This window comes from Erinaceus europaeus, chromosome 15, assembly GCF_950295315.1.
Source record: "Erinaceus europaeus chromosome 15, mEriEur2.1, whole genome shotgun sequence".
NCBI lineage: Eukaryota > Metazoa > Chordata > Mammalia > Eulipotyphla > Erinaceidae > Erinaceus > Erinaceus europaeus.
Genome location: NC_080176.1, coordinates 33,279,387 through 33,304,706, shown reverse-complemented (window position 1 = coordinate 33,304,706; position 25,320 = coordinate 33,279,387). Strand labels below are relative to the sequence as shown.

Below are 25,320 nucleotides of genomic sequence, written 5' to 3'. Positions count from 1 at the left end.
TGTATCTGTTGATATAGCCACAGTTTATTGATGATTCATTATGTATTTTCTACACTTTGTTTCTTTTTTATTTATTAATTTTTAATGAATGAGAGATATATAGAGAAAGATACAGACAGAGATATAAAGAAAAAAATGACACAGAAAAATAGAGACAGAGAGACCAACTCTGATTATGGTGGTGCTGGGGATTTAACCTTATACTTTGTTTCTTAAGTTTCACCTATGAGCAAGATCATCTGGTATTTGTCCTATTCTTCTCTTCCTCCTCCTCCTTCCTTCCTCTTCTGCTCCTCCTTTTCCTTCTCCTCCTCCCCTTCCTTCTTCTATTTACTAATAAAATGGAAATATTTACAAGACCACAGGATAAGAGGGCTACAATTCCACACAATTCCCACCACCAGAATTCCATATCCCATTCCCTCCCTTGAAAGCTTTCCTATTCCTTATCCCTCTGGGAGGATGGACTCAGGATCATTATGGAGTGCAGAAGGTGGAAGGTCTGGCTTCTGTAATTGCTCCCTTGCTGGACATAGGGCTTGGCAGGTCTATCTATTACTCCCAAATTGTCTCTCTCTTTCCCTAGTGGGGCTGGGCCCTGGGGAGGCAGGGTTCCAGGACATATTGGTGGGGTTGTCTGCCCAGGGAAGTCAGGCTGGCATCATGGTAGCATCTGGAACCTTGTGGCTGGAAAAAAGTTAAGGTATAAAGCAGAACAAGTTGTTGACTAATCATGCACCTAAAGGCAAGGATATTACAGATGAAGATTTGGGGTCTCCATTTTGGAAAAAGATGGTAGGTCTATTTTAGGTATATTCCAAGGGGCCCATGGCTTTACTAGTTTTTGCCTGAGTCTGATGGTTAACACACAGGTGGGACCCCAGTTATTGTCTGGGGAGATGGTGTCATTGCTGGAAAAAGGACTGGAAAGCTGAATCAGGGAAGAGAGTAGCTCCCAGATATGGGAAAAGTATATAAATATTGTTAACTGTAAACCCCATCAGTTTGACCCATATTCATCACAGGAGCCTATGTAACATTTGCATCCCTGTAGGTCTGAGCTCACATTCTGTGGTTACAGCTAGGAACATTCTAGGCTGCACTAATTTCAGGTCTCATCTTCCTCAAGTGGTAGAGTATGTTGCCGAAGGAGTATGTTCTCCTTCGGAGAATGGAACAGTCCCTATCATTGTTGATCCACATTGAGGGCCGGGTCCTGCAGGGGCCCACAAAGGGGTTCATTGTGATGTTCCTGATGGAGATGACCAGTGGCAGTGGAAGAGTAATCTGTTAGAAGTCTAGGCCCATCATGTCTGTGTAAGAATCCCAGGACTCCTTGTCTAAGGCCCCAGATGATGGGGTGGCCTGGTAGTGACCAAAGAGTCCTCTTTAAAGCATGCCAGTCTCTTGCTCTTATCCAGCTTTTGTAATCCGTACTTTGACAAGATTAGCTATGGAGTAATTGAGGGAAGTGGAATAGGAGGTAGGTGACAGGGTGTTTAAGTCTAAGTAGAAACTATTCGATTAGGTACTTTATGATGTCATTTTTTTCCCTTCCAGGGTTATTGCTAGGACACAGTGCTGGCACTACAAATCCACTGCTCCTGGAGGCTATTCCTCCCCCCCCCCCAATTTTGTTGCTCTCCCTTGTTGCTCTTGTTGTTATTATTATTGTTATTGTTGTTATAAATGCTGTTGTTGTTGGATAGGACAGAGAGAAATGGAGAGAGGAAGGGAAGACAGAGAGGGAGAGAGAAAGAAAGACACCTGCAGACCAGCTTCATCGCCTGTGAAGTGACTCCCCTGCAGGTGGGGAGCCGGGGGCTCCAACTGGGATCCTTACTCCGGTCCTTGTGCTTTGCGCCACCTGCACTTAACCCACTGCACTACTGTCTTTTTTAGGTCTTTCTATTTGCTTGTTGCATTTATTGATTCACTGCAAACTATTGTGTGCTACTGCTTTCAGGTGTATATTTTCCCCTAACTTATGGATACATGTGTACATATGCCCTATCCCATAGGCCCTAGTCTATAGCTAGGTTTTGAAGCTTTGTTAGGAAGTGTACCACCCAAAATAGAATCACGGAGTCCTATGAGCTAGGAAAAGTCTCACCAGAGTAATCAAAGCTGGAGGACCTAACTGTCATCCTAACCTTACCCAAAGACCACATTTTACTGCCCTGGACTTGGAACTTTTTGCTTTGAGACACCAGACTGAGAAACAATTATCTTTTCCTTCCCAGTAAGTCCTAGTTTCTTTCTCTAAATTGCTAAGAAAAAACAACCGATCAAACAACTCTACTTATAAAATGGAAGTATTTCTCCTTGAACTCTGTGCTTGTCTTTCACCATAGGCATCTAGAAGAACTCAGTTGGCACTTTTTCATGTTCCATTTGGAAACCCGGGTCAGATCTATAATTCATTAAGGTCATAAGTCCTTCTTATTTGTCATGTTACAGGTGGTGGTTCTGCTATCTTCCTTCCAGTGTTTTATTTATCTATATATTTATTTATTTTAGAGGACAGAGAGAATTTAAGAGGGAAGGAGAAGATAGGGGAAAAGAGAGACATCTGTAGCACTGTTTCACCAGTCTTGAAGCTTTTCCCCTACAGGTGGGGACCAGGACATTGAATCCTGTTCCTTGCTCATGGTAACATGTGTGTTCGAACAGGTGTACCAGGTACACCACCAGCCAGCCCTGACTTCCCAATATCTGACTTATGTGTTGTTGTCCTAAGCTTTCAGTGGCAGTTGTGTGGATAGCTTTTAAATCTCCAGTTTTCCTGAGGCTCCTGCAACTTTTAACAGTCTTTCAAGCTTCTGCCTATTCTTCATCACCAAAGCCAATATTTTAAATTTTTATTACCCTTTACTTCCAAACACAGACTTTGTTCCAGTTACTTTGCTGCCTAGCACACCACTCAAAAACCTCTCATAACAGTGTGTTATATTTTTATTCTGTATCCAGTGCATGCTGTATCCTGTGTTCTGAGGGTATCCATGAAAAGCTTGGACTTCCAGTCTACACTTCCTCAATATGCTTTCTTTCTTTTTCTCTTCAGGATAGAGTGCACTATCCCCTTACCTTTACTCTTGATTTTCTTGGGCATGTGGAATAGATGTAATTCTGAGTTCTGAAGTTGTAGGCAGGCGTGAGAATGAGGGTAATGTTAAGCCATTTCCTTGAAGGCAGTATTGTTCTCTATTGGAAAGAGTAATTGTGTTATATATACTACAAATTCAACTCATTTTGGGCTACAGTCATTCTTTGTTTATCTCAGTTATATTAGTTCCAGACTCTACCACAAGTGAATTTCCTTGAAGTAGGATTCTTGATTCATAAATCAAATATTTTCATAGAGCATAGGAAACCTATTTACAACCTTCTAAATAAGGTTTTTAAATATTATTAGAGTCCTCTAGACATGAAATAACACCCCTTTAGTTTTGTTTCCTTGTTGAAAGAAAGAGTAATACAGATGTTCTTTTCATCTTTATGGGTGGAATGAGCGGTAGACTCATTCAAGTCATAATGGTGGGCAACCTCCATGATTTTCTTGCTATCTTTGATCATATCAAATAGTTTCACCTTCTCCTGGATGATAAACATATTCCTCTGGCACTTAGTTTCATTGTCAGAAGTTGTAGAAGAAACATCACATTTAGGAACCATTGCGGGGTTTAGATGAAGGTTCTCAGAAATTGCAAACACTTCCAAGAGCAAAGATGCTTTTAATGTATAGTGACCTAGAAGCACAGATGACAGAAATCCGCTCTGATTGGCGTGGTTTCACCACACCTTATTTCAAACACACACAAGGAGCAGTTGAATGGCTGCACCTGCCTTTGAAGGGTTTGCAGGCGTGCTAGATCAACTCTTTTTTTTTTGGAGATTTTTTATTTACTTCTTTATTTCCTTTTGTTGCCCTTGTTTTATTGTTGTTGTTATTGATGTCATTGTTGTTGGATAGGACAGAGGACAATCGAGAGGAGGGGAAGACAGGGGAAAAGATAGACACCTGTAGACCTGCTTTACTGCTTGTGAAGCGACTCCCCTACAGCAGGGGCTCAAACCAGGATCCTTATACCGGTCCTTCAGCTTCGCGCCATGTGTGCTTAACCCGCTGCGCTGCCGCCCGACTCCCCTCGATCAACTTTTTAAGATATTTGAAAAAAACCGCGATAGAGTGAAGCTGCGGAAATTGTAGTGTGAAGTGGTGAGTGACGACTCTATATTAATTTTAGTTTTTTTTTTTTTTAAGTTTAAAGAAATGACGATGATGATAGTTTCTGTGGTTTCACTGCCCTGACCTAATTTTCCAGAGAGAGTGCAAAACTTTTTCTGGTATTTTAATAGAAAGAAGTCATTCACTCCTGTCTGTGACCTTGGAAGGAGAAGTGGGGGCTGAGTCACGCGTGCTCAGACCCCAGGGGAGCAAGAGCTGAGGTTGGGTGAGAGCTACAGAAGTGACTCCGCAGAAGGGTCCGCAGAAGGGTCAGTACTGCACTGGCTGGAGACCGCCTCCTCCTCTTCCCCTCTCCCTATCCCCGCCCCTCCTCCTCCTCCCTCCACCCTCCACCCTCCACCAAGCGACCTCAGGTGTGACAGTGGCCCCAGGTGTGGGCGACGGGGCTGGGGCTGAAGGAGTGAAGGTGAGTTGTCCGAGACATAGGCACAGCAGTTTGCGAGAGTTGGCGTGGGCAGCTTCTCCCGGGAGGGAGGGCAGTAGGACAGTCTGCGGAGCTCTGCGCCCCCCGTGCGTGTGACAGTGTGCGGCGCGAGTGTGTGCGCGCCTGGCGATCCTCAGGTTGCGCCGCCTGGAGCCCGCGGGAGACATTGGGGAGGCGAGGTGGGGGCGGGGCCCTCCGACCCTCCGAGCAGTAGCTAAGAGCCCAGCAGGGATCTCGGGGCGGACCGCCGCGCAGCCCCCAGGCAGGGCAGGCTCGGAGGCGCGGGGGACTGGGGGGAGCCGGGGAGGACCTGGGGAGGAGGTCGGAGCTGCATGGAGTTTCTAGGGCGCGCAACTCCGGCGGGGCCTCTGCCACTGGGCTCCTGGGCGTTGCGCGGCAGCCGCGCACATGGGTTGAGGCCGCGCGCCAGGGCTCCGCACTGCCGGCTGGAGCGGGAACGGGAGCGGGAGGGGTAGGCGGGCGCGCCGTGCCGGGGTGCGGGCGCACGTCCCCAGACCGGAGCAGAGGACAAGGACAGGGAGGGACACGCCACACCGCGCTCGGGGCGACGAGGGGCTCTCGCGGGCCGGCGTGATCCTGGGGAGCGGCCCGGGGGCGCCTCTAGAGCCGGTGGCAGCGGCGATGCCGGCGCGGGGACGCGGCTGCGGGCTGGAAGTGTGAGCACGCGCCGAGCGCTGCCTGCAGGCGCCTCCCCCCGTGTCGCCCCCTCCCTGCGGGCCTCGGAGGAAGCCCCCGGCGCCGAACACAGGCGCCACGGAACCCGGGCCCTTGCGGCAGGCCGACCCCGGCCCAGCGAGAGGTGAGTGCCTCCCTCTCTTCTTCCTCGGTGCTCGCCCCTTTCCAAGCTTCCCGGATCCCGGGGCTGCCACGGCCGCGGTCCCCGGAGTGGGCGGGTGGGTGGCCGACAACACCTCCTGTACCTGTTGGCACTAGCTGGGGGCACTGGGCGGGCCAGGGGCGGCTGGGCCACCTGGCTTGGGAGATGCTCCGGGGCAGCAGGGTGGGTGGGAACTGGCTGCGGGCTTTGAGCTGTTTTCGGAGCCCTGGGCCGCCCCGCTGCGCGCCCCCGGTGGTGGAAGGAGGGGTGGTGAACCGCACCGCAGCCCAGGTGGGAGAGCTGGGCGGCTTCCAGCTTCTGGGGGCGCCGGGAGCCATGGTGTTCGGGCGAGGTGAGGGGGCAGCGTCTCCTCCACCTCCAGCGCTCTCTGGCGCGCACCCCTCGTTGCCACCCCCTCCCTGCCCCTGGCCGCAGACATGCGAGTGCGGGACAGCCCGGGAGGCCTTGGCAGTCTTTGCAGGGAGGCTGCTGCAGCTCAGCGCCCACCAGGCCCCCGGCCGCACCCCGGGTCTGTGTTGGGCAGGGCGGTCTCCTGCTCTTCTGGGCAGCGTGGGTTTGCGGGTGCCCTGGCCTCCCCGGACCTGTGCGGCGCGGCGCTGCGGGGAGTGAACTTCCTCAGACTTGGCCCGAGGACGCCCAGACAGCAGCAGGTAGTTCCAGGCCAGTGTCTGGGCACGGGAGAGCCACGATGGCCTCACACCGGCAGCATGGTGGTGCGGGTGCCGAACCCCGGCTGGCTGTGACCTCCTGGGCGCCGGCCACGCCACCCCACCGCCCCATCCCCGGCACCCCTCTTCTCTGCTCTTTCCTTTGGGGAGCCCGGGTGGAAGGCGTTCCCCGCCCCAGCCAGGTGAATGGGTGCCTGCAGTTCCTCAGGAGCCAAAGCAAGGGCGCCATCCCCAGGCCCGGGGCCTGCCTTTCACTGGAAAGGAGACCTCTCCACCTCAGCCTCAGGTTCTGTCCTGACTCTGTGAGCCTTTGGCCATGTGGTTTCAAGGATGCCTGATTCATGCTGATAACAGCTACATTGTAGAGAGAATAAGCAGCCTCGGTGAGAGAACAGAGATGCCCATACCTAGGAAGAATGGATAGATTTTTGCTTTGTGTATGACCAGGTACACAGCATTTTGGGCATGGAGGTGTGGGGTTATTTTCTTATTTTAGTGCAGAGATAGATAAAATGTCTTTTTTTTTTTTTTTTTTAAATTTAGGCATATGAGCTTTGGAAAGGGGTTTAAATAGTCTTGAGACTAGAGCAGAGCAGCCCCCCCCCCCCCAACACTCGACTTAAGCTCTCTGCCTCTTCGCAGTGGTGATTTCTGGCATGACTATGATGATTTGGTGAGATAGAAGGAAGGGTTGTAAGAAGAAGTGTTGGTAGAGCTGCTTGCTTCTTGAAGTTCGATGACAACCCAGGCCTTTCCTGTGTCCCCCTTTAGGACTCACTCCTGTGCTCCAGGAGCTGTGTAATTCCTCTGTGCTTATCTGGTGTGTACTCAGACATGCACTGAGGCTGCATTTTCTTGGGCCACCTGCTTTGGTGGAAACCTAGAAAAACACTCCCTCACCACCCTGTCAGTTCACTGCGGGTTTGTGGATCTTCATGGTGCTGAATGCCTGTAGAAGGACCTTATTTACTTACTGAGTGCCTGGTTTCCCACACTGAAGCTGGTTCGGTGGTATGTCCAAGTGGAGGAATGAAAACAAAAACTTTCTGGAAATTGGATACCTATGGTATTTTATTAAAGGAGCTCTAAATCCTCTTAGAATTTGTTCAAGATCACCTTTCTCTAAACTCTGGAAGTTAACATTGCCAGTAATCAAGTCTTCAGTGAGGATGCAGAATAAGGCTTTTAATTTATTTTTTAAAGGAAGAAAATCATCTGATTCAGCTGGTTCTGTTGAGAACACCACCAGCAAAGTTTGATAAAGACACAGACACACACTCTGTCCTTCTATGAGGGGTAGTGTGAGGCCAGTTGGGGTCAGGGATGCATGTGGGAGAGTTACTTCCAGAGGCCTCTGATCAGTGCTTAAATATTGGGCAGGGTGAACTCCAATCTAGGGCTTTCTTTTCTGTATGGAAAGTAAGTGGCCTTGGCTGGGACAGTGTGCTTCTGAGTCACTAGCCCTGGAGAGGTGTCTGGAACCTGGTCCTTGAAGCTGTGCCTCTACTCTTGTTGGCAGAAGGGAACATTTGTTCTATCACTGAAGGTATTTTCAGGGCTCTGATAGAGATCAAAACATGTAGGGTCTTAGAGACCCCTCTCATTTTCAGATTTTGGGGATTTCCTTTGTGGCACACATTAGAGTTCTTGTAGTCTTCATTTTTCAGATTTGGAAAAGATTGTCATGGGTTCTTCACGGTCTTTCTTGGGGCTCTGTGGGTTGTGTGTTAGCAACAGGGTTCTGGTTTGACTCTGAGAGGCTAGAATTCCCGACTCTTAAGTTCAACACACTTAGGATTTGAAACATACCATTAGTGTCCTTTGGTACCTTGTTTAGACTTGGACCCAGAGTGTGTGCTCTGTCTTTGCTCAGTGAATCTGGGTCAGCGTCTCATTCATAATTCCTGTTGAGGACCCCCTGGCACAGTGGGTCAGGGCAGGAGACCTTTAGGTCTGAGCCAAGACTTGAGCATTGATTGCCGATTTCTGTTTACAGGTTCCCCACCTCTGCCTGCATCATTATGGGCTGAGTGGCATTTTTCCCCTTGACTTGAGTTACAGGCCAATGTGGTCTGTGTTTGAAATGTTCTTTGTGATAGGCAGTACAACCAGCCTCTGATGCTTGTTAAACAGTGTGTGTCCTGCCTCTTGAGCAATGACACCATCCTTTGAGATGGTCTGAGTGCTGGCTGACCCCTGGTCTGCTCAGTGTGAGGGCAATTCTCAATGCGAACATAAGGGAAGAGAATAAGAATGCAATCAGTATACCCAACCTAGAGTTCTCTTTGTCTCTGTCTCCCCCATCCACCCCCTGTTTTCATTGTTATCACTGTGCTTGGTGCCAGCACTACTAATCCACTACTCCTGGTGGTCATTTTTCCATTTTATTGGATAGGATAGAGGGAAATTGAGAGAGGAGGTGGAGATAGAGAGGGAGAGAGAAAGATGGACACCTGCATACCAGCCAGGACCACACAGGATCCTTGCATGGGTCCTTGCGCTTCTATTATGTGCACTTAATGTGGTGCGCCACTGCCTGGTCCCTCTGTGCTTTTCATTATGAACAATATGTTTAATCATCTGACATCTAACAAATGTGTACTCAGTGCTTAATATGTGGTACAGTTAGAGAAATAATATACCACAGTGCTTGCCTTAAAAATCACAGGTAGGGTGGAGGGAAGCTCATCGATGGGGCTACAAACTGAGTGCTAAAAAAGCAAATCACAGATGAGTTTGGAAGGCAGACCACATGCTAATGATATCATTTGTGAAGAAAGACAGGAGGCAGTGAGCTTAGGATATGAGTGATGCCTGATCCTGGCTTATAGGGTGATCAGCCTTGACTAAAGGAAGCAGCTGGAAGTTCGCGGTTAAAGGCTGATGGTTAAAGGTTGACACAGAGTCACAAGAGAAAATGCTGGAGTGAAAGGTGGAGGCCCTTGGTCAGGACCAGGGGCTCAGCTGAAAATTGGGTCAGATAAGGAAGCCATGGGGCTGGGATGTATGAAGGAGAAAGGATAGATTCAGCATGCAGGAGTACCAAAAAGTTAGGTTTCCTGGGTTCTTAGGCACAGGAAATAAGTCAGATTAAAAGCTAAAGCAAACACAGGAAATTGACTAGTGGTATTGGTGGGCTTGGAAGACATATTTGATGCACCAAGTTTGGTACAGATAGGAACTAGGCAGCTGAGAGGATCTAAGTGAAAGGAATTATCTTCTATTCCATAGATTCAGATAATTCTGTGTAAGTAAGTGCCTCCTGCATCCCCACCCCCCCCCATCATCATCATCATGATCATCTGCAAAGTAGATGGCATAGAGTCGGAGCATGCCTTCTATGGGAGGGTCTGAGTAATGGTTCAAGAGAAGGGAAAGCCAATAGTGTGCCTACTGGGTTTCTGGTTCAGGCTTTGTGGTGGTGGATGAGGAAAAAGACAAAATAACCTACTGGTTTTCTCACTGGCAGGACTGTGGGCAGCTCTATGACCAGGCTATAGGAGAAGGTAACAATCTATTTTTAAAAGTCTCACTAAGGGGCTGTGCTGCTGTGATGAAGACCTGTTCAAATAGGTCACTTCATCTCATGCTCCACAAATATGGATGCTTTGTAAACATTTTTGTTACTTCAGCCAATATTTATTGAGCATCTCTGGTTCAGGTAGTAGAGAGAATGGTAAATAGATAGAAGTGATATGATACCCTCATGTTCCAGTAAACTAAGACATGATACAAGTGAAAAAGGAAAATGCAGTTGAATTGAGACCAAAGAGGGGCTCCTTTAATTAGGTGGGCAAGAACGGTCTCACTGAGGAGCAATATATATTAATTTTGCTTTTTAGGAGCAGTATTCAAGCTAGTTTAGGTTGGGCAGAAGATCAGGGAAAATCCTTCAGGCAGGAGAAATAGCCAGTCTGCGAGTAGGGAAGATATTATAGTGGTTCTGTAAAAAAAATTTTCATGCCTAAGGCTCCAAAATCTCAGGTTCAATCCCCTGCACCACCATAAGCCAGAGCTGAGCAGAGTTCTGGTCTTTCTCTTTCTCTTTCCCTCCCTCTCTCCATCTCTTTCTCTCTGTCTTTCCCTCTCCCACCCTTCTTCTTTCTCCCCCATCATATTAAGATATAACAAATAAAATACATATATTTTAAAAAACCCAATGCAGAAGTCCTGAGGTGGAATGAACTGGGTGTGAAAGTGTGAAAGAGTAACAAGAAGAGGATGGTGTGCATGTGTGTGTGTGTGTGGGGGGGATTGTGGGGGGTGGAGGGAGGAAGCCAGTTCAGAGAAGCAGGGGCTAATTCAGGGGGCAGGGTACCTCAGAGGTCTTTCTTTGGAGTTTGGACTTGATAATGAGTTTGATAGGATCTGTTGAAGGGTTTTAAATGGGACAGTGGTTTGACTTGTTTTTGAGGGGTCACCCTGGAAACTGTACATTTATATGTATTACCTTGATATAATAATGTCAGTCTTTATCCATTAGCAACAGGAAAACACAAACAGTAAGATGAAATGAAATGTAGTGCTTTAGAGTAACAGATGGAGAGAGAATGATTTGTTGACCTTAATTTAGTGGTTTCTAACATACCAATTAAATGTGCGTACAGACAAAACTGTATTCATAGTATGATTTCAGTTTAATTTAAAAACACGGTCTAGAAAAACAGTAGAAAGAAGTGAACCAGAAATCCCAATACTGCTGTTCAGAGGGGATGGCATTATGGATGGTTTTTGTTTTATTAAAATCATACATTTCCGGGGACTGGGCTGCAGAGTGGTTTAAGCCCATGTGGTGCAAAGTACAAGGACTGGCCTAAGGATTCCGGTTTTAGCTCCCACCTCCCCACCTGCAGGGGGGTTGCTTCACAAGTAGTGAAGCAAGTCTTCAGGTGTCTGTCTTTCTCTCCCCCTCTCTGTCCTCCTCTCCTCTCTCCATTTCTCACTGTCCTATCCAATAATGATGACATCAGTAACATACAATAATAGTAACAAAAAAGATAAACAAATCATACATTTCCTTCGTAGTCATGAATTGTTTTAAAATATAGATGTTGACGACCACAAATGTTTTGAATGAGGGATGTGTTATCTACTAAACACTCATTCTCCCATAATTTTAGTTCTGTGTTAAAATCAACAACCCACACTCCTAGTTGGGACTTGACATAAATTGCTTATTTTTTACTACATGTTCAATGGGTGACTGTTTTATATTATATTTTTTTGTTATAAAAACATTCTTTTCCAAAAGAAGACAAAACAATATAGAAATATTACATGAAAATGAGAACACTGTTCTGTTATCTCATTTTTCAGACTTAACATTTCAGTACAATAGAGTTGGAATTCAAATACATACATCTATAATTTGCCAGAAGATTTTGGACTATTTCTGTAACAGGTTACCTATGTGTTCATTACTCTCCAAAATTCCTTTCCCTGAAACTTGAAATCCAGATGATTTTTTTCTTTCCTTGAAACAAAATCATCAAGAAATCTGGAACAGACAAGGCACTAAATCTTGCCTTTTTAATATTCAGAGAGCTCACTGAAAGCATATTTTATATTTATAAAGAATAGAGCAATTAAGTATTCATTAGAAGTTCATATTTAACATGTAAACACTATTGTGCTAATATTTGAGCCCCAAACTTAGCATCATGATTACAAATCACTTGCACTTTTTCATTATAAAAGTTAGCTAGTATGAATACTTAGAAGTGCAACTGGGGGAACTTAGCTAATTACTTTAGTGACATATTTATCACAACAAAATACTCTTCTTGGAAACAGAAAACAAACAAACAAAACATTCAATGAAGAGTTGGGGAAGAGCTAAGTACCTGTTGGCCTCTCTGGGTTTGGGGTCCAGGGTGTCAGGAATGTACTCCTTCAGACTCAAGTGTTATGTAACCAAACGTGTGGGGTTGGAGTGTCATTATGGGACTCAGCAGAATTGCTACCTTTCCCATCATTACTTTAATTAAACACATCCTTTCCTAGTGAAGAGAAAAGCAAATATGTGCTTGCAAGGAAATGATAATAAAGTAATAGGACTGTGGAGTTTAGGAGGGACTGTGGCTATCTCATTTCACAGATGGGAACAAACAGGATCCCAGAGAGTAAATGGAACAGTATCAGCCAGTTTTCTTTACCCCAGTGCCTCTCCCTTATACTCAACAGTGGCTCTCTGTTGTCAGAAAAGGAATTTATTTTGGTAAACCCAAGAATTAGAAAGGCACCCTGAACCTCATGAAAAGTGGGAGAGATTTTGAGCTGTTCTCTCATTCTGTAAAGTGTAATCTGTTTGTGTACTGATAACAGGCCTAATTACTGTGTAAACATTTTTATAGCCTGGTAAGAAAACCTCAAACATCTGTACTGCACATTGATGTAGCTTTTCAGCCTCCAGCTTTCCTGCTGTTTTTCCTTAAAACCAGTTGCTCGGTTATTTAATCTGGTTTATGGTTGATGATTCATATTATACACAGACACATAAGCACACATTCCATATCCAGTAGGAAGTGACAAATTATAATAGCAAACTACTTGGTTTGGACTGTGTGTCATTCACTCTCTGATTTTTAGCACATCCCCATTTTTGCAGATGAAGAAATGGAGATTCACCTAGGTCCAGTAACTTGTCCAGGGTCCTGGCTTAGATCCTGAGTGGGAGCTGCCACCAGCACGGTTTCCTTCTAGAAAGGCATGTAACTCACCAGTTGAAATCTCTTTCCCTGGCTTCTCAAAGATAAGCTTTCTGAAAGAAAGATCTGGATCTGAATTTGTGAAGTCACATTCACCAGTTAAATCACGTTTTCTCTGGCCAGGCTCATGAAGGGTAAACTTTAAAGAGTTCTCTGTGAGTGCTGTGTTTTCAGACCAGTTTGTGGGGTGTCTTCCTTTCATGATTCTCTCAGTGATGGTAACTCAGGGACAGATCAGCCACCCTCAGAGGTGCTTTGCTGAATCTGGGGGTTCTCTTTTTCCTCCAAGACCTAACCCTTAAGTTAGCATGTGGGCAGTAACCCATTTCTAAACTCTACCAGAGTCAAGTATTGCTGGTTTCTGGCTTGGTGCCTATGCTCTTAGAGAGATAATAAACACCCCATAGACAATCTTCACCATAGTTCTTTGTCCTCTACCCTTGATAACCACTATAGTTCTCACAAAGTCTAAGAGACAATTTGGTTACTTTTTTTTTTTTTTTTGCTAGTTTGTTTGCTTTAGTCATCTATACATCTGTATTTTACATGTGAACAAAACCTTTTGGTATTTGTCCTTCTCTTCACTAGTGTAATCACCTCTATTTCCATCAGTTTTGTTCTAAATGACACAATCTTACTTCCTTTGATGGCTTAGTATTATTTTGTTGAGTATTTATCCTGTAACTTCTTTATCTAGTCACCTGTTGCTGGACATTTAGGTTGCTTCCATAGTTACTGCAAACAGTGCAGCTATGAGCATAGGGTGTTTGTGTATATTCTTTAGAATTTGACTCAGAATCTTACACACAAAAAGGGAATGAAGTCAAGGAGCTTTGCCCTGGACTCCTGACTCCCAAATATTCTAACCACTGTATGCTAAATTCCTTTGTGTAACATATTGTGGGAAAGGAAAAGTTCTGTCCTTTAGTTTGGAGTGTTGCAGTTGCCATGAGAGAAATACAGAGAGACACAGACACACATGGAGAATACCAGTGCTGGCAGGTGGCTTTTTTCCCTGGGAGTGACCACTTCCTGTTAGGAGTTTGGGGGATGCCTAAGAGTAATTACAGACAAGAATGCCAACATAAGAGGCAGGTACTGATTGGCATGATGACTATGCTAGTGCTGACCACGTTGTGGCTTGGTGGAAAGAGGTTTCCAAGGGACACTGGAAGCTTTGTGTCTGAACTTAGAACCTCAGGTGGTTCTCAATTGCTGTGGCACATTAGAATCTACTGGAAAGCCATCACTGTCCTGATCTTGTCACATCAGTGACATTGGAATCTTGAGGTGGTGGAAGAATTTTTTGTGGGGATGTAAGGACCTAATTTCCAGGTCATTGCTCTGCACAGCCAACTAGATAGGACCAGGGCTCTAGGATGCATTTCTCAAATTGAGGTGCCTGAAAATGCCTGGAACTCTGGATTAGTATAAGTTTCTGTGTCTGGGACTGGAGCATCTGGAGCCTGAATTTATTCGTTTGTTTATTTATTATTTTCCTCTTTTCTTTTCCACCAGGGTTGTTGCTGAGACACAGTGCCTGCCTCACAAATCCACCACTCCTTCTAGTCATTTTTTTTAATTTCATAGAAAATAAGAGTTGAGAGTGAAGGGGGAGATAGAGAGGGAGAAAGAGAGACACCTGCAGCCCTGCTTCACTATTCACGAAGCTTTCCCCTGCACGTGGGGGCTGGGGGCTTGAACATGTGTCCTTATGCATGGTAATACACACGTTCAACTTGGTGCAATACTGGCCAGCCCCTAGAGCCTACAGTTTTAACATAGTTCAAGTACTGCATGCTGGTGATGTGTCACTTAGGAGGTAGCAAAGGTTAGAAGAATTGTGTTCCTGACTTATGTAGCTTACATGGAGGAATTTGGGAGTCGTTGCTTTCTTTAGAGTGAGGAACAGGGGTCCCAGCCCTGCTTCTCTGCCATCCATGGCTTGAACTAACTCAGCCCAGGGAAACCTCAAGGTCTTTGATAGGATATCACCCTCACAACTAGCTGTCAGAATGAAACTTATTGAACCTTCAGGGTCTAGTGTTGGCCTCTCCCTGATTTGCATTTGTAGAGTCAAACTCAGGAACTTGAAGCAGTGGAAGTGGCATTAGGAATTACCTAGTCAAACCACTCAAATTTGGTGAGTTGTGAGAGGATGCCCTAAATGGCTTGTCCTCCATCTCAAGAGCAGACCAGGATTGCTGTAGACTCAGTCCCAGGAAGAAGGGTGAGCAGGAGGAGGCCTGGCAAGAGGCAGGCTGCACTGTGCTCAGTGAAGGTTCGAAATCATGAGACAGAGACAACCCGATAGACCACCAGCAGTCACTCTCAAGGCACTTGTGAGGGAGCAGTACTACTGTTCACGACACCTGTGATTTTTCCATCTCCTCCCTCTACTCAAGTATGCAGAAGCTTGGTGAAGTTCTTTGCTTCTGCACTTGGGAATTGACACCTTGACAGATGTTCAGCAGCCTGTCCCCAGGTGGGCTGCTGATGTAGGCTGCCCTACTTTATGTAGCATCATCCCAGTTACCATTTTTGCCCCAAATACTTTTCTTCTGCCATTGAAACAAATAATATCTGCAGCATATAGGTTTCTTGATGTCATGGTGACTATGTTAAACCTGTTGTAAGAATAGCACTTAATTGATGTTCTTGGCATTTATCACCCAGCCGTGATGTGCTCAGCCTGCGATGACTAATAAATTATATTTTGTTGGATCCTTTTTCCCTCACGTCTTCAACTCAGGGCACCTGTTACAGCATGACAGCATTGAAAAGAATGATTTCCTGCCCCTCTCTTCATGTCTGGGGAATTGACTTGGGATGAAGACAGTAGGGGTGAGACTCACAGGCTGAAGGATACATGGCTTTTTAGCCATGTTATTGGGCCCCAGAAGATCTAGTCTTTCATTCAAGTAGTAGAAGAAGACATAGGGTAGCAAGGAAACATGAAAAGTTGCAAGGAGATTAAGGTAGTATAAAATAGGTGATGTTATGTAAGCATTTCTTTATGAGTGCTTCACAAATGTTAGCTTATTTAATCCTTCTAACAGCTGTGAAGTAGAGACCATTATTGTTTCTGCTGGTATAGATGAAGATACTGAACCACAGAGAAGGGAAGTACATGGTACAAGTTCCACAGCTAATGAACAGTGAAACTTGACTATTGCAGCTGTATTCTAAAGCCACTGCTTTTGAACTTGCATAATCCAGGATGTGCCAGTGAGAATGTGCACTGAATATGTCCACAGTCACCTCAGTTTTTTTTCTTTATTGGGGTTGAATAGTGATTAATGAAATTGTAAGATAACGGGTACAGTTCTCTTTTCTTTTAATTAACTTTATGGTGTCTTTTTATTTATTATTTTTTTGGGGGAATTAATGTTTTACATTCAACAGTAAGTACAATAGTTTGTACATGCATAACATTCCCCAGTTTCCCATATAACAATACAACCCCCACTAGGTCCTCTGAATCCTTCTTGGATCTGTATTCTCCCCACCCACCCACCCCAGAGTCTTTTACTTTGGTGCGATATGCCAATTCCATTTCAGGTTCTACTTGTGTTTTCTTTTCTGATCTTGTTTTTCAACTTCTGCCTGAGAGTGAGATAATCCCATATTCATCCTTCTGTTTATGACTTATTTCACTCAACATGATTTTTTCAAGGTCCATCCAAGATTGGCTGAAAACGGTGAAGTCACCATTTTTTACAGCTGAGTAGTATTCCATTGTGTATATATACCACAACTTGCTCAGCCACTCATCTGTTGTTGGACACCTGGGTTGCTTCCAGGTTTTGGCTATTACAAATTGTGCTGCCAAGAACATATGTGTACACAGATCTTTTTGGATGGATATGTTGGGTTCCTTAGGATCTATCCCCAGGAAAGGAACTGTAGGATCATAGGGTAGGTCCATTTCTAGCCTTCTGAGAGTTCTCCAGACTGTTCTCCACAGAGGTTGGTCCAATTGACATTCCCACCAGCAGTGTAGGAGGGTTCCTTTGACCCACAACCTCTCCAGTATTTGCTGATGTTACCTTTTCTGATGTATGACATTCTCACAGGAGTGAAGTGGTATCTCGTTGTTGTCTTTATTTGCATTTCTCTGACAGAGACTTGGAGCATTTTTTCATGTGTTTCTCGGCCTTTTGGATCTCTTCTGTGGTGAATATTCTGTCCATGTCCTCCCCCCATTTTTGGATGGGGTTATTTGTTGTCTTGTTGTTGAGTTTGGCAAGCTCTTTATATATGTTGGTTATTAAACTCTTGTCTGATGTATGGCATGTAAAGATCTTCTCCCATTCTGTGAGGGATCTATACTGTTCCTACCACCAGAGTTTTTGTTTGTGATCGGTAGCTTGCTGGGCCTGCTTCTGGAGATTTAGTCATGTCTTCTGTCTGACTTGTAGCTCCTAGTGACTGCCTCTCTAGAGGTCATTAGCACACCTGATCTAGAACGAGCAGTTTCTGCTTTGAATTCCTGGAGCCCTGTCTTAGTGACTTTCCTGACTTTGTAGTCACTGAACTTGAGTAGAATTAGTTACTTTTTTGTATTATGTTAGCTAAATTAATTCTGTTACATTATTCAGCAACAACAGGTCCCAAATCCCTTTTTACTAAACCTGTTGAGCTCTGAATGGTTTAGTGCCCTGCACAGTATGGCTACATTTCTGGATCTCATGAACTCTTGTCACTTCTCTTCACCTCTACATTCTTTCTTATTTCACAATTTCTTCTTTCTTTCTCTTTCTCTTTCGCTTTCTTACTCTGTTGCAAGGAAAACTTAGGTGTGCTGTTAATGTTTGTTTGCTTGTTTATTTATTTTTACCAGAGCACTGCTTAGCTCTGGTTTATGGCAGTGCAGGGGATTGAATCTGGGACTTCGGAGCCTCAGGCATGAGAATCTCTTTGCATAACCATTATGCTATCCTGATGTACTAATTCAATCAGTCTCCATTTCTCTTAAACTCAGATCTCAGATTTTCTTATCTTTAGCAGCTCAACAACAATCTCCCCTAAACCTAGCCTTGCCCCTGCTGCCTACCCAAGCAGCCATCCTATGCCCCCTTCTTTTCTTCCTCTTTTTGTTTTACTGCAAAGTTTCTGAAAAAGAGGGCCTACCCCTGCCACACTCACTTCTTCAGCTGATTCTTATTCTTTAACCCTTTGCTATTGCTAGGTCTTTTATTATTACTTGGAATGCTTATGATATGGATTAGTCTGATACAATTGCTATTTTTTAACTTTGCTTTTGTAGAGGTCACTGGTATTAGTATTATTATGTTTGATGATATGGCCTCCTGACTCATGCACTGGACCATTCCTCATGAGGCTCTCTCCTGCCTGCCTCTCATCATCTCTCACCTTACATTAATTTGTTAGTATTCCTGTAATAAGCACCACAGACTGGGGCGGGGGAGTGGAGAGTTAATTTTCTCATCATTCTTGATGGAGCCTGAAAGATCAAGGTGCTGGTTAGATGTTTCCTTCTGAGGACTGTGAGGGAAGAATCTGCTTTAGAACTTTCTTTGACTTGTTATTGGTTGTCTCTGTCATCGTGCTCTTCCTTAGTGTATCTCTATTCAGATTTCTTCTTATCAGGAGACTTATAACATTGGACCAGGGTCCACTCTTTTTAGTTTGATTAACTATTTTTTCATATCTCTACCTGTTTTAATGTGTGTACTTAGTGGGAGATTGAGAATGGGAGAAGAGAGGGACAGCAAAGCACAGCCCTACCACATATGGAGCCCCACTTGCTGGTCTTTGTTGCTCTCACTTTATGCTGGGGATCCAGCACAGGGCCTCATACACGTAGGGCACACTATTTCTGAGTCACTTCCTCAGCACTTAGTACTTCTTAAAGTCCTATATAAAAGTGCCGTCACACTCTTAGGTACATCCTGAGATTTAGGGCTTTAATGTTTGAAGTTTAGGAAGACACCACTCAGCTCCTTCATTTACTTACTTTTCATATATATTTTTTTATTTTATTTGATAGGACAGAGAGAAATTGAAAGGGAAGGGCAATAGAGAGGGAGAAGGAGAGAGAGAGAGACCTGCATTACTGCTTCACTGCTTACAGTGATTTCCCCGTGTTTGGGGAGTGAGGGCTTGAACACCGGTTTTTGTGCATGGTAAAGTGTGCACTTAACCAAGTGCATCACTCCCCAGTCTCCTTTATTTTTCAGATTCCTGTTTCCCTTTACTATCTCTCAAAGGTAAGTATTCCAAAATTTCATACTGCAGCCTCTTCCTTTTCATGCCACCTCTAGTTTCTTTCCTTGAATGATTTTCTTTCCTTGATTCCCTTTTTCTTTATTGCCACCAGTGTTATTGCTTGGGCTCTGTGCTGGCACTACGAATTTACCACTCCTGGTGGCCATTATATTCCCACTGTTTTTTTCTTTTCCATTTTATTTGACGGGACAGAGAAATTGAGAGTGGAGGGGAGATAGAGAGGGAGAGAGAAAGAGACACATGTGCAGACCTGATTCACGGCTCATCAAGCTTCCCTGCTGCAGGTGGGGAGAGGGATCTGAACCTGCACTTAGCCAGGTGCCCCACTGCCTGGCTCCCTCCCTAATTCTTGAACTCTATCTTGTAGCGTTAAATCCTACCATACTTCAGCTGAAAGTTGTCCCCAAACCACTCTAAACTCTACATGGTCTAAACAGTGGAATATTTCTTCCTCCTTGCACAGCATGTACTCCTGTCTCACCTGTAGCACCCAGCCCTACAGACATTCAGAATAAGAAGTGCTGCTGTTGCTCTTCCTCTCTTTTACCCATACTTGCTGGTGCATCAGTCCTGTTGTTTGGCACCCATATTCTGACCCCATTGTCACTGTTATTCTGCCATGGCTTAAACCACCATCAGTAGATCCTGAAAGCACAAACTAATGGTGCTCTGGTCTTCCAGGAACTTATAATTGCATTTCACTAACATTAAAATTTCACCTCCTTAGTCACTATCATTTGTTCTCTTTGGGCATGGGGTCCTGCCACCTCTGCATATTCAAGTTCACCAGAGAACAGACCTCTAGATCTTTGCTTTCACTGCTTCAACAGCCTGGAAGCTCCTTATTATTCAGTTGCAGAGTTAAAACTGGATTTACTCATGAAGTGGTCCTTGATACCACAGTTGAGTTTAATTTCTCATGTGTATGTGTGTGTGTGTGTGTGTGTGTGTGTGTGTGTGTAGTACTTAAATATTCTAGTCCTCATTGGTTTATGCTAGTGTCACACTTGAGAATTATATTCCCAGAAAAGTAAAGATAAAGGATCCTAGGAGGCATCTATTCCAATGAGGATGTGTACTTTCTGCAGGCTCATTTTTTCCTCTTTCAAATTTTAAGTTCCTCTAAAGGAGATTGGTGGTGATAGTGGTGGTGGTGTGTGTTTGTGTGTGTGCACCCACTTGTACATTCCATAGTTCTATACATTGTGCTTTGTCTGTAAGGCATGTTTGGGTAGGCTTTAAGCTTTATTAGCTCATATATTTATTTGAGGGGAATAGGAAAGCAAGAGGTCCAAAGCATACTCTGATATATGTGATGCCAGGGATTAGACTTGCAACCTTATGTTTTGAGAGTCTGACACTCTAGTCTAATACCACCTTCTGGTCCTCACTGCTTTAAAATTTCATTGGGAGACATTGCTGTGAGATCTTAACTCTTCGTTTGGCACCTTGTGATCTTAATGCTTGGGCTTTAGCATGGGGAGAATGAACTTGTGTTGGTTCACAGTGAGGATCCCATGGCAAGTAATCTTTGTCTTCCTCATTTATCAATGATTATTTGCTCAAGTGTAAAATGAAGATAATAGATCAGACACTTGGCTCACCAGGGAGATAGATGGCTGCTAAGGGAGTAATTGAAGTTAGTAAAATGAACTAATTCTTTTAGTGCTTTGAGTTCTTGGGAGAAGAAGCAAGAGAGAAAAATCAAAGTTTTTTCTTTCTTTTCTTTAAGTAAATTAAGACAGATGCATAAGGGAGTCATTATTTGTACTGAAATAAAATAATTCACTGTGGGGGCTTTCTTAAATAAGAACTCCCCTTAGACCTGAATTAACATTTCTGGGTCACTGGGTAATTGACAGAGTGTGGTGAGGACAGAGAAAAGCATCTGTGTGAACAGCCATAAGAAGCATGTTTGGGGCCAGTAGGCACTTCATTGTGAGTTTCCTTTTTTTCTTTTTTAAATTTTTTTGACTTTTGTTGCCCTTGTTGTTTTATTGTTATAGTTATTGTTGTTGCTATTGATATCATTGTTGATGGATGAAATAATGAGAGAAATGTAGAGAGAAGGGGAAGACAGAGAGGAGGAGAGAAAGATAGACACCTGCAGACCTGCTTCGCCTGTGCAGTGACTCCCCTGCAGGTGGGGAGTTGGTGGTTGGAACTGGGATCCTTATGCTGGTCCTTGCACTTTGTGCCATGTGCGCTTAACCCGATGCACTACAACCAGGCTCCCCATTGTGAGTTTCCTACACAGCATAGGAACACTGTGCATGACGCAAGGATAAACCTCAAAGTGTAGTGCCATCTCTCCTTCTCTGCCTCTTTCTCTGCATTTATCTGAAATTAAAAGGGGGGAACAAAGCTCACTGGGAGTAGTGGAGTATTTCACATTTATAAGGCATCAAAGGGACCATAAACATGTGATGAGAAGTAACAGCAAGCAGTTCTGAGATTTTAATACAAATCATTGTGAAATAGAGTTTGATCTCTTACACAGAGTAAAATGTTTTTTCTGAAAGGTTAAATTCCATTTTTCCCCTGCCATTTTGATGCATGTACATTTCACTCTCCCCAAGGAAGTGGTTTTGCTTCATAGAGTGCCTCCTGGAAGGACTATAAAATCTTCTACCCTGTAGAGACTAGAAGTAATGCCCTCAGTGGTTTGGACTGTCACCACTTGAAAGCCAGTCCTTAAGAACAGGTTTATTCATGCTTTAGTAACTTGAAATAGCAAACTCATTCACATCTAAAAACATTTTCTTGTCAGACTGGGGACTGGAGAATGGTTAAGTGGTTCATTGTGGGGGAAAGGGGTCCACTCATGAGGCAATGAAGTTGGTGCCAGTGGTTTAAGAGAGAGGTCCTGATAGTTTAACCTTTATAAAACATTGATATGATATCATTTAGTAATTCCCTCCCCCCCAGTGTTTTGCATGACTGCCTCCTGGGTTAACATTCCTCAGAGCAAAGAGACAAGACAGGGCTCAATAAGTGCCTATGTGGATAGCAAGATGGAGTATCTGATGTTTGCTTGATAATAGCACTTTATTCCTTCCTTTCTTGCAGGCTTACAACTTCTTGCTGTGCGTGTGAGGTCTTCCTAGAACAGGCCTGCTGAGGTGTTGCACATTCCTCTCTCACAGCAGAAACAACCTGGCCACACTTATGGTCAGTCACTAGCCCTTCCTCCCTGCCTGGTAAAGCCAGCCAGCCAGCCAAAGTCAAGCAACTGTTGGTGGCATTTCAGCTCCAGACTGCCCCGTTTAGAAACATTCTGCTATTTTTTTTTTTGCCATAGGGTTGTTGCTGGGGCTTGGTGCCTGCATTATAAATCCACTGCTCCTGGAGGCCTTCCCCATCCCCCATTATTGTTGCTGTTGTTGCCATTGCTAATGTTGTTGGATAGGACAGAGAGAAATTGAGAGAGGAGAGGAAGACAAGAGGGGGAGAGAGAAAGATAGATACCTATAGACCTGCTTCACTGCTTGTGATGTGACCCCCTTGCAGGTGGGGAGCTGGGGGCTCTAACCGGGATCCTTGTACTGTCCTTTCGCTTCGAACTATGTGCACATAACCCAGTGTGCTACTGCCTGGCCCCCTCAGCTGTCTTTTTGAAGTGTTAGGAACTAAACTCCCCTATGAGATGATGAGTACTAAGACTTCCCCAGTCCTGAGGTCTGGAGGAGAAGTCAGCTGCCATTAAGTCTTTGCGTTCTTATACTGAGATGTGACTAAGAAAGTTAGAATTGTGGCCATACTTCAAAAAGTAACCAAAGAGAAGAAAATAAAATTCTCTTTTTTTTGTAGTGTCAGGGCATTGTACATGCATACTTTCAGTACTCCTGGGTTGGCTTTTTTATCTTTTGAGAGAGAGAGAGAGAGAGAGAGAGAGAGAGAGAAACAGAGAGAGAGAGAGATACACCAGAGGTTTCACTGGTGCTCTCATATGTACTGTGGCTCAAACCTAGGGTCTTTATGCATTATGGTAAGGTGTGTGCACCACTGTTTAGAAATCTCAGGGGCCTAAAAATTTACTGTATTTATTAAAAAATTTAAATTAGTGACATAGTAATGGTTTACACAATTATAAGATTACAGGGGTATAGTTCCACACTATACTTTCCTCCATAGTTCTGTGCCCCTCTGTCCTCCAATGATCACCACTATAATTTCCATAGTCTTAGAGACAGTTGAGACAATTTGGTTGCTTTTTTTTTTTTTTTAACAAGTTCATGTGTTTTAGTTCTCTACATTCCACATTTGAGTGAAATCTGGTAGTTTTCACTCACCTCCTTGCTTATTACACTAAGCATATTCCCTTCTGTCCATTTTGTCCTAAAGGACACAATATCTTTTTTTTTTTTTCAATTGCAGAGCAATATTCCATTGAATATATATACCTTGTCTGTTGATAGGTATTTAGGCTGCTTCCACTTCTTGGAAATTATGAATAATGCAACCATGAACATAGTAGTGCATATGTCCCTTAGAATTAGTTCTTTCATGTCCTTTGGCTATATTCTTAGGCATGGTATTACTGGATTGTAAAGTATTTAAATTTGTATTTGTTTGAGGACTCTCCATACTGTTTTCTACAAGGGGCTGTGCCAGTCTATATTCCTGCTAACAGTGTAGCAGAGTTCCATTATCTCCACATCTTTGCCAATATTCATCACCTTTTGATTTTGTTGATATGGGCCATTCTCACAGGTGTGAGGTGATAATATCACTGTGCTTTTAATTTGAATTTCTCCAATGATGAGTGAATTGGAACATTTTATTTTCATATGTCTGTGAGTCATGTGCCTATCTTCTTTAGAAAACTGTCTATTCAGGGTTTTTTTTTTTTTTGCCCACTTTAATTTTTTTGTTGAGCTATATGAGTTCCTTATAGATGTTTATATAAATCCTTAGTTTGATGTGTGATGTGCAGATGTCTTAGTTGCTGCCATGTCTGTGTATCCATGTGGAATTTATCAATATTTTCAATTTACTGAGGCTTTTCAGGGTGACACAGTCCCATTTACATAATTTTGTTTTAATTTCACTTGGTGACAGAGTTAAGACTTTAAATACATCTTTGATATTCTGGTCCTGAAGTATTTCACCAGTGTTTTATTTTTCTTTTAAAAATATTTTATTTATTTTTATTAATGAGAAAGATAGAAGAGAGAGAAAGAGCCAGACATCACTCTGGTACATGTGCTGCCTGGATTGAACTCAGGACCTCACGCTTGAGAGTCTAGTGCCTTAGCCACTGCACCACCTCCTGGACCACACCAGTGTTTTCTTTTATGTATTTTATACATTCAAGTCTAATTTCCATAGATTTTTAGTTAATTTTGGTGCATACTGATAGGTTGTGGGCTAGTTTCATCTTTTTCTTATTTTTATACCTTTACCCTTAATTGCATGAACTGTGATCCTAGTGTGGAGATAGAGTCCCCCAGAGTGTGTATGCATGTATTATAAATTCTTCCTCTTTACTTATTAGAATGGTGCTAATGTCTTCATTCCTACGAGAATGATAGCAGCAACAGATGCTGGAGAGGTTGTGGGGACAATGGGACCCTCCTGCACTGCTGCTGGGAATGTAAATGGGTCTAGTCCGTATGGAGAGCAGTCTGGAGAACTCACAGAAGGCTAAAAATGGACTACCCTATGACCCTGCAATTCCTCTCCTGGGGATATATACCATGGAACCAAACATACTCATCCAAAATGATTTGTGTATACCTATGTTCATAGCAGCACAATTTGTAAAAGCCAAAACCTGGAAGCAACCCAGGTATTCAACAACAGATGAGTGACTGAGTAAGCTGTGGTATATATACACAATGGAATATTACTCAAGTATTAAAAATGGTGAATTTGGGAGTTGGGCAGTCGTGCAGCGGGTTAAAAGCACGTGGTACAAAGAGCAAGGACTGGCTTAAGGATCCCAGTTCTAGCCCCCGGCTCCCCACCTGCAGGGGAGTCGCTTCACAGTTAGTGAAACAGGTCTGCAGGTGTCAATCTTTCTCTCCCCCTCTGTCTTCCCCTCCTCTCTCCATTTCTTTCTGTCCTATCTAACAACAACAACATCGGTGACAACAATAATAACTACAACAAAAATAAAAATAACAGGGTCAACAAAAGGAATAACTAAATAAAATATT

General features: G+C 43.9%; 1 protein-coding gene across 3 annotated transcripts in view; it reads left to right on the top strand.

Moving 5' to 3' along the window:
• Positions 1–25,320, top strand: part of CALN1 (calneuron 1) — a 692,151-nt gene that overhangs the window by 163,882 nt on the left and 502,949 nt on the right. The window contains exon 1 of one of the 3 annotated variants that reach the window (XM_007523656.3): positions 4,976–5,493. The exons of the other annotated variants lie outside the window; for them this stretch is intronic. The gene's annotated coding sequence lies outside the window, so the exon portion shown is untranslated. Of the gene's footprint in view, positions 1–4,975; positions 5,494–25,320 lie in introns of those variants that run through there. 3 annotated transcript variants of the gene reach the window in all.